The following is a 10,527-nucleotide window of genomic DNA, read 5'->3' as shown; positions in this document are numbered from 1 at the left end:
CGCGTGGGGGCAGCCATGATGGCACTCCACTGGGATCAGGGCACCAGGGGCGGTACGCTCCCCCCACACCCCTGTTCCTCCGCCAGTGAACAGAACCAGTTTAAACAAGATGTACTCAGCTTCCCAGAAGAAATAACCCAAACAAGAACCTTCTGCCTGTCTCTTTCATATAGAAAGAAAACTTTCCAGAACCCTCTTTAACTAAGCAGAACAGGAAAGATCTCTACACATCAGATCAATACTTTCAGTACTTTCTGTACTAAGAAATGCAAACTGACAAAAAGAACTGGTGCAGTCATAGGAACATACTAAGTCAGACCACAGGGTCCCCTAGCTCAGCATTATCTGCTGGCATCTGACCTCCACAGATCTCCCCAGAGCTGCCAGGGATTGAACCTGGGGACTTCTGCATGCAAAGTAGATGCTCTACCACTGAACTATTGCTTGGCTTTGTTTTCTTCTATTGTTGCAAACCCCTGTGATATTTTTTTTAACAATACAGCAGTATATGAATATTTTTATAAATAAAAAATAAAACAAGCTAAGGTCCTTCATACTGTTTGGGTCAATTTTTGAATTTATCCTTTGGAAAGGGGTAAGTTCACCCCATCCAATGTGGTGCTTATTTTGTGGGGGAATCATCAAATTGCATTGATTGATTGATTATTTAATTTCTTTTCCACTTAACATATTAAAAATACTTCTAATCAGCGTACAAAACATTGAAGCAACAACAGACAACTTAAAGAAAATGTTACAAAAAATACAGTGTTAAATATAAAAATGTTACATCACTACAAAGTTACTAATATCTATAAAAATAAATATCAGTTTATTTTCCTTCTGATGCACCCTTCCTCTCAGCCTCCAGGGTCTAAACAAACTCTCAGCTCACCCACAATAGTCTCACATCTGGAAACAGCAGACATCACTCTAGACTTGCATTTTATGGGCAAGCACAAAGAAGATAGTACTTTCTCAGGCTTCCCACAGTTGTGTCCCATTCAAACAGTTCCAGGTGCAACAGGTTTGTTGAGTTTCTCAGTGGATCCAAAGGACGGGGAAAGGTCTCCCCTCTACTCCCACCTCTTTCTTCACCCTCTGTCCTCTCCTCCTCCTCCAGGGGCATACATCCATGTTGCAGTTCCTCCTGACCGGGGTTTCCCTCAAGCTGCAAGGGCCATCAAAATGAAGGTGTGAGGCACTCTCAGGAGCTCTGTGTTAGAGCAGGGCTCTTAGTGCTCCCGTGTCAGGTTCAATTATGGCTTCTCTAGATGTGAAAGCTTAAAATACCCTCTTGAACAGCGGCACAGGCCCTTGGGGCAGGGAGAGATGTTTGGGAGATGGGCTTCTTAACTGCCACGGGTAAAGACTTTCCCACTTATGTAAGACAGACTGGCAGAAGATGGAATGCATTTCGTGGTTAATGTCAAACACAAAAAGTGTCCTCTGAGAGATTAAAGGAAAGACAAATAGATTTGTTGATACCCATTACAGGAGAGCTGCTGGATGTGGAAATATGTAAGCTCTCCCATCTCTGCCCAGCTCTTTTCGTTCTACTTCACATCCTGCTTAAATTGGGGCTCTGTGAACTAAATGGCAAGTGCCTCACACTCTTGGCAACTGATCCAACAATGTGCTTTTCACCCTCTTGGGTGGTGTATGTGCCCATGCATTTATTGAAAGCATTTCATCCTAGTTTTCAGTCAAAAAAGGCCCCCAGAGCAGTTTACTGAGTGCCATTGATAGGACAGCCTCTGCCCTCAGGTTTAAAATCTAAAAGACATGACAAAAAGGAAAAGGGATTGGGAGCTGGGAGGGAAAAAGGAAACTCAGGCACTGTTTCTTAGTTACAAGGACATGGGTGGCACTGTGGTCTAAACCCCTTGGGCTTGCCAATCAGAAGGTCAGCAGTTTGAATCCCTGCGGCAGGGTGAGCTCCTGTTGCTTTGTCCCAGCTCCTGCCAACTTAGCAGTTCGAAAGCACGCCAGTGCAAGTAGATAAATAGGTGCTGCTGCAGCGGGAAGGTAAACGGTGTTTTTGTGCCCTCTGGTTTCCGTCACAGTGTTCCATTGTGCCAGAAGCAGTTTAGTCATGCTGGCATCATGACCCGGAAAGCTGTGGACAAATGCTGGCTCCCTCAGCCTGAAAGTGAGATGAGCTCCACAACCCCATAGTTGCCTTTGACCGGACTTAACTGTCCAGGGTCCTTTACCGTTTTTACCTCTTAGTTAGAGTTCTTGTAATGACCAACTGGAATTTAAAAGTTTCAATAAAAGAAGGAACAAAAGGTTGCGGGCCTTAGTAGCTCAGTGCTAGAAACAAATCTAGAGACCAGTCATCTATAATTTATCAGGCATGTGGCAGCCATTTCCTCTATGTTGTCTGCCTAAAGCCTACGTCATGGGTAGGCAAACTAAGGCCCACAGGCTGGATCAGGTCCAATTCCCTTCTGGATCTGGCCCACAGACGGACCGGGAATTGCCGTGTGGCTCACCATTGCGCACGTTCTTTCCCTCTCCCTCATCTCATCTCAGGAGGACTGAGAACGGGGCTAGATTTGGGCTTCAAGGCAGACAGAAATTCAACAGAGACCCGGTGGGCAGAAATACAACAAGAGGTGCATTGCAGGGAAAGTGTTTCCTGATGGATTTCTGCCTGTTTGGGATACTGGAACTCTGCCAGAAACAAATCAATAGTGATCACTCATAGGTAGAAAGGATTTTGATAGAGCGGAATAAGCTGGCTGGGAAGAGAGTCCACTGAAACTGCTCTGTCCTGTCCTGTCCTGTGGACAGAAAAGGGAAAGCAAATGAAAATAAATTATCTTGGCCTTATTCTCAAGGTGCTTTGGAACATAGCAGATTGGTATTAAAGTTCACTATATTTATAAGTGTGTGTGTGTGTGTGTGCGCGCGCGCGCGCGCGCGTGTGTAGAGGAAGGGACTAGGCAAAGTGGGGTAAACATTATTTTGCTCAGTCCTATCTGGAAAACTCTTCAGAGAAGTAAGCAGGCTTTTTGGCACTGAATTTTGTTAATGCCTCACTTTTAATGCCTCTGAGCTCTCAGGATAGATCTTCAGTAGATTATGTTGCCTGGCATGGTTTAGACTGGAGTGAGGCAAGAGTGATTAGTTGGGAGTTGGGCCAAGGTTTAAGCACTAACTGGGACTATACTGTGAAAGCACATTACTTGCTCAGCTTCTGTTGAAGAAGACAACCCACCCTGTCCCACAGACCATCCCAGAGCGCTCTTGGTCCTATGAAAAAGATACTCGTTTTCCCCCTCCTTATCATACAACGCAATCTGTAAAGCAATCAGTTTAGCACATGTGTGTTTAGTTTGTATAAGTTAGTTTACGTCATGAGAAACTTTCCAAAAAATTGCAGCGTGGTAAGGACTGGTGAAATGGAAGAACATTGAAAGCTGGGGGGGGGGGGAGATTGTAGTGGTAATGGAGGAGTCAGGAACTAAACTGCCAGCGGAAGACTCAGTTGAACATTTTTTCCTGACATACTAGTTTTCTTTGAGCAGGGAGGCATGTGTTTATGTGTATATTGTCTCCTCATCTATTAATTGCTTGCCAGGAAATATGTTGCACATTTTCATATATACTGTATAAACAATTTTAATGATTAAAAAACTAAAAACACTTTGATGTGTAAAGTCAGCCTCACATTGACTGACATAATGTAAATCATCTTTAATGCTTATCAGCTATTTATTTCCATAATGTGCACGAAGAAAAGGGGGGGGGGAAAGGCTTTTCTTAATCCAGTCTTATATCATCAACATTTAACAATATTCTTGCCCCCCCTCTTCTCCTGCTTCTCTTCTTCCATCTTTTCTTCTACTACAGCAGCTGTATTTTCTTCAGTCTTTCACTTCACCTTATTCTGTGTTATTTATACTAAGTAACTTCCTTCCATAATAAAAAAAGATTGTTTAAAGGAGAAGTGCCATCAGCATTGAACTGAGGAAGGGAGGGATTTACCACAGTTGTGCCAAATGCTACAAAATACACCTTAGGTCAGGCCTGGGGAACCTTAGGTCCTTCAGGTGCTGTTGGACTCCAATTTCACCAGCTCCCTCCATCTTGGCCAATGGTTAGGGATGATGGGAGTGTTGGGATACTGCCAGGGAGATAAAGTCCATCACGGCCCCTGAGCCGTGTGCCGGACAATCCATCGATCTCCCGTAGTCACGCAGTATCAGCAATTAGCGACATGAGTTTCTTCTAGAGCTCATGCACGCTCTATCAGCAGATAATGCACAGCCAGAAGTCGCACTCAGGAGAGCATTATTTACAAGCTTTTATTCAGCGTTGATCAGAACAAAGAAAGACATGACTGTCTGCATCAGTGTCTTCAACAGAGAGAGAGAGAACGAAAGCAATAGCAAACATAGAATCATAGAATCATAGAATCATAGAGTTGGAAGAGACCACAAGGGCCATCGAGTCCAACCCCCTGCCAAGCAGGAAACACCATCAGAGCACTCCTGACATATGGTTGTCAAGCCTCTGCTTAAAGACCTCCAAAGAAGGAGACTCCACCACACTCCTTGGCAGCAAATTCCACTGTCAAACAGCTCTTACTGTCAGGAAGTTCTTCCTAATGTTTAGGTGGAATCTTCTTTCTTGTAGTTTGGATCCATTGCTCTGTGTCCGCTTCTCTGGAGCAGCAGAAAACAACCTTTCTCCCTCCTCTATGTGACATCCTTTTATATATTTGAACATGGCTATCATATCACCCCTTAACCTCCTCTTCTCCAGGCTAAACATGCCCAGCTCCCTTAGCCGTTCCTCATAAGGCATCGTTTCCAGGCCTTTGACCATTTTGGTTGCCCTCCTCTGGACACGTTCCAGTTTGTCAGTGTCCTTCTTGAACTGTGGTGCCCAGAACTGGACACAGTACTCCAGGTGAGATCTGACCAGAGCAGAATACAGTGGCACTATTACTTCCCTTGATCTAGATGCTATACTCCTATTGATACAGCCCAGACATAAACATAAACATCCTGTGAACAGGAAATACGCAGGCTGTGACACAAACATCCTGCTCCCTTTTAAGGTGGAACGGAAATATCCTAACATCGAGTTGGGAGTCCAGCGCCATTTGGAGGCCCAAAGGCTGCCCAGCGCTGCCTAGGCAAAAGCTGCCATATCCCATTCCTGCTAGGTAGCCTTGGGAACTCCATCATTTCCCCACATCTTACTGCCTCTTCCCTCCTTCCCCCTCTCAGCCACTAACTGAAATAAAAACTGTGGTCACCGGAGCATTATTGATGGTGTCACTCGCTTCGCAGCAGTGCCTGCCAGGTGATGGAGAAAACACCAGCCTGTCCGCAGAAATGTCATGTAGACACATAAAGCCGGGATTAACATCAAAGGGCTCCAGTGCAAGGCTCCTAGTGGCAGGCCCGCCCTTCAAAGCATTCTTCAAACCGGCTGAAAATGTGCTAACAAGGCATGAAAAATGCCCCACTGAGACAAAAGGAAAACACCAAGCCTGGGAAGATGAGCTGGATTATTTTCAAAGGCAGGCGCACTGGTCTGAGGACTGAGCGACAAAGCCGCCATAGCACCTCAGCCTGCGAACTTGTCAGGTTTCTATTCCTGAGCCAGACTGGCACTGGGCTGAATACGGGAAAGCAGTCAAAGTACTGTATGGATGACTTGGGATGCAGCACATTGCCCTGGGATACAGTAAAAAGAAACAATTTTCCGCAGCAGAAGCCCCGCAGAGCCCTGCCACTGGGAAGGCTGCTTCCTTATTACAAAGAACGTGGGCAAATGCATTCATTCATTCATTCATTTGTTGAAATGGAATCAATGTTCTATACTTCTCTCTCAGGTGAGGATGGTCTAATTCATTGCTGAAAACCACTCCAAGGCATTTTAACAAGGCTAGTAATAATTCAGCGGTTGGCCCAAAGAAAACCACAGCAATTGTTTTTATTTATTTATACATACATACATACATACATACATACATACATACATACCCTGCCCATCTGGCTGGGTTTCCCCAGCCACTCCTGGGTGGCTCCCAACAGAATATATAAAAAAGCGACAAAACATCAAACATTAAAAACTTCCCTAAACATGGCTGCCTTCAGATGTCTTCTAAAAGTCAAATAGTTGTTTATTTCCTTGACATCTGATAGGAGGGCATTCCACAGAGCAGGTGCCACTACTGAGAAAGCCCTCTGCCTGGTTCCCTGTAACCTCTCTTCTTGCAGGGAGGGAACTGCCAGAAGACCCTTGGAGGAGGACCTCAGTGTCTGGGCTGAACGTTGGGGGAGGAGACACTCCTTCAGGTATACTGGGTTTAGTATCCTTCCTCAAAATACCTATGTGAAAAGACATGCTTTCAGTTGCCACGTAAAAGCCATGAGGGAACTATCTCCAAAGAAGGGACCACCATAATCTGTGTGCTTGAATTTCTTCTGCAAAATATGGGGTCTGAAGCCCCCCTCCCCCAGTCCTTTGTCTTCTACCTTGTTCTCAGTTCAAGCAGTCTCCTCACTGCTCTCTCCACTGTTGGCCTTGATCCCTGTCTCAGGTTAACCTCTTGGCATTTTGATTTGCTTTGGCTTCTAGGACACTGGCTTTAATTTCTGGCCTCCTGCCTTTCTGACCTATCTCTGGCCCTTGACCTTAACTGGCTTCCTTTCTCAGCTCCTAATTCCCGAGGCCTTTCAACTCTGGCTAGCCTCAGCAACCTTTCACTGATGATCCCTGACAAATTGCTTTTTCACGCCGAGATTTGGCTGTTAGGTAATCTCTGCTTTATTCCTCCACAAACACTACCATTACACAGGCTTGCCCGATGTCTCCTCATAAAATGGATTTGGATGTGCCTCTGCATTCCGCTGAAATCTTGCTGCACTCAGGTCAGGAGACCTTCAGTGGTGTGATGGCGTTCTTAATGGGACTGCATAGAAACTGCCCCTGAAGTCTACCCATATGGAGTGAGCATTGCACATAAGAATAAAATCTGGAGAACAGGGTAGCCCAGCTGTAAAAACAAAACTCTGCGCTAGTTAATCCCGCTCCAGCCTTGATCCATTTAGTAATGCCAAAAATTCCTTTCTGCTCATGCAGACACATTTGGAATAGCTAAGAAATATGCAGAGAAATCACCCCCATCCCTCTTCACTTTCATTTTGCCCCCTTAACGGGTCTATAAAGAAGAATGTTAAGAGCACTGAGCTTGCATGCCATCTGAGGAGTCACATTCTTTTTATCAATGAGGAGTCCCTGGTGCCGGCCGTCACCAGATGCAAAGCATGCTGAAAACTTACGGAGGAAAGCTATGCATTCTCAGAAATTGCTGTGTTCTTTCAGGTATTATGAAGGCCACAAATGTAAGAGACAGCCTGTGATCCTGTGTTGCAGGCATGAAGGCAGGCAGTACAGAGATGGTAGTTCTCCAGAGTCTTGGAGACACTGTGGTTGAGCATCATTCCCTATGGCATTCAACAGTGCTTAATTTTTGGGTCCTTGTATAATCATACGCAATGCCTTTGCATGTTCAGCTGTACCTTTATAGGCAGGGATGGCCCATCCCATGTCGTCACCTGAGGATAAGCAGGAATTGCCACCTCCTGCCCCCCCCATGCCCACCACTAGGGAGAGAAGAACTAATCCTATTTCTACTGCCAATTGTGAGCCCCACTGAGAAACTGCTGTAAAATTTGTTCTCTCCTTGGAGAAATAGGGTGAAATGGTCCCTGCAATTTATTATCCCACAAAGATGATAAGCAACTTCAAGAGGCCATTTGCACACAACTCTGAATGCAAACACCTTGGGCCAGGTAAATGCAAAAACGCTTTTTGCCACCGAACACACTCGCAGCTTCTGGAAACAACCAAAATAACAGCAAATCTCAACAAGCCTACACGACTACATGGTATAAAATTCAAGAATGTTATAGAACATTCAGATTCATCTTATATGAGAAAGCAGGCAGGAACTTCGCCCCCCCTTCTCATTCTCTTATAAAACTAGAACCTGTGGACATCCAATGAAGGTGAGTGTTGGAAGATTCAGGACGGACAAAAGAAGTATCTTTATTCAGTGCATAAATGATGTAATGATTGTTAGAATTCCTGTTCCATGATTGCAGTCATAGGACTGTTGTCTTTCACATGACGTGGTATGTTTTGACTCCACAGAGTGGGAAGTGACAGAGGCAGGATGTTTGTGTTACTGTGTTCCGTGAAGTGGGACTATTGTCCTTTGTTCTTCTTTCTCTTTGATGTCTGATGCTAGAGAGAGAGGGAGCCATGTTGCAGTGCTCCGTGTGTGTTTATATGTAAATAAAGTAGATTAGCCAAAATGCTGAGTTGCTGAGGTCTGTCCCGTGAATTGCGCAGACTCTGCGGATCCCTAAGTGTGCTGGTGTCTGTTGGCATCGGTTGCTGTGATGTTTGGGCTGAAGAAAGCTTAAGTAGCTCCCGAATGAAAGACCAGGAGGGAGAGAACATGCCAGTCGGGCATGTGTCTCTGGCAGGGTCCTACTCGAGTGTAGGACGAGCTCCTGACAGCGATGGCTAGCAACTAGGATAGCTTTAAAAGAGGCTTTGACTAATTCATGGATGTGAAGGCTATCAGTGGCTACCAGCTACAAGGGCTATGCTCTGTCTCCACAGCTGTGGGTCATATGCTCCTGAATCCCAGTTGCTGGAAATCGCAGGAGGGGAGAGTGCTGTTGCATTCAGGTCCTGCATTCAGGCTTCCCACAGTCTTCCAGCTCACCACTTTGAGAACAGGATGCAGGACTAGACGGGCCAGTGGCCTGACCCAACAGGCTCTTCTTATGTTCTTAAGTAAGAGAAACATTGGGTGTCACAGTTTTGCCCCTTGTATGTATATGTGTATGTAATGGTACTTGAGCTTAAGAAGCTGTGATGGCCTGGGAAACCAATTCAGAGGCTGAACCGGAGGAATCCCAGCCTGCACAGGAGTCCCCACCTCCAGGCCCGGCTGAACTGGGGCAGGGCCTTGATTCTGAAGCGCCTGCACCTGTGCCGGATCCTCAGGAGCAGGCACCAGGTGAATCCACTCTGGCTCCGGAGGTGGTTGAGGACTCAGTGCCTACAGGTGAGTCTCCCCCTGGGTCCAGTAACCCTTCAGCCTCTCCTGAACTGCAGAGGCTCAGGGCAGAGAGGCGAAGGGAACTGGTTTCTCCCAGGAGGAGTGCTCGCCTTAAGGCCAGGAGAGGCGGGTCTCCTGGGGGCCAGGACCGCCCCTGGCCTCAGAGAAGATAAAGGCCAGTCAGCTCAGTCCCAGGTTGCGGGAGCAACGTCGTTGATGAGCTGTTTCGGCCAGCATCCAGTGCTGTTTCCCCCAGTGTTCCTGTCCCCGCCCGGCTTCCTGCTTCGGACCTCACCTCGCTCCTTGTGAACTGTTTCCAGCCCAGTGACCCAGGACCGGACTTTGACTACGCCAACGGTAACCTTCCCTCCGGGACCAGCACAGAAGCGCTGGCATAAAACCATAGAGTTGTAAGGGACCCCAAGGATCATCTAGTCCAACCCCCTGCAATGCAGGAATATGCAGCTGCCCCATACGGGGATCAAACTTGCAAACTTGGTGTTAGCAGCACCACACTCTAACCAACTGAGCTACAGCATGTGTATCATCCCAGGCCCCTAATATTGGAAGTGCTCACACGGACTGACCTTCGCCCCTATCACAGCTGATACAGTAATTGGGAAGCAAGGAAGAAAAATGCACCAGTGGGGCAGCCTCTCTTCTAAGTAGCAGTTGGCACATGTAACAGGATCCTCTAATCATTCACTACAGAAGGTTTTTACATCTGACACCATTGTCTTTTTCCCAGCTACAGGCGACTAATTTGTCAAGGCTGTACGCGGTTTTCAGAAAAAAATATGCTTAAACTAGTACAAAGCATAACTTGCCCTATTTCCCCTGTGAGGCATGCAAGGAGTAATATTGCATCCATTAGCTAAAAAGGGAAATTGAGGACTCCCTCCAAGGATCACACAACCAGGAGTGATGTTGGGAGTCTGAGTCACAGTTCAGTGGGAGGAAACAGAGGGTAATATCTGTGGTCACCCCATTGTCCTTTCCCTCCCTCCAGCACCCCTGTGTTTATCACAGAGGGGCATTTATCTGCATGCTCAGTTTTGATACAGCTTGCGATTTGGATTTTTCCTCCAAGCTGCCTTGCCCAAGAACTGTGACTGATCGGATTTCCTTACCTGAAAGTCAAATTGTCTTTCAGGCACTGGTAAACTTTGTGGCTTCTTAGATGATTTCAGCAGAGAGGCGTAATGAGCTTATAAAATTGTTTCCTGCACTCGCCAGTCAGATACAGCCGGCTTCGTTGTCTCCATAGTAAAAATTCATTAATTAAGGTGTCCTTTTGGTACTGATGAAATAATAAAGCAGCAACGCCTTACAAGCAAAGTTCAGCCATCCCTGTAGACAAGCATGGAAACCAAGTGCATGTTATGTGATTCATTTTTGCCTTGTGTTTCCAATTCATTTTC

Source organism: Podarcis bocagei (assembly GCF_964188305.1).
Source record: "Podarcis bocagei genome assembly, chromosome: 1".
Lineage (NCBI taxonomy): Eukaryota > Metazoa > Chordata > Lepidosauria > Squamata > Lacertidae > Podarcis > Podarcis bocagei.
The sequence above is the reverse complement of the archived record's forward strand: the minus strand, read 5'-3'. Positions refer to the sequence as shown.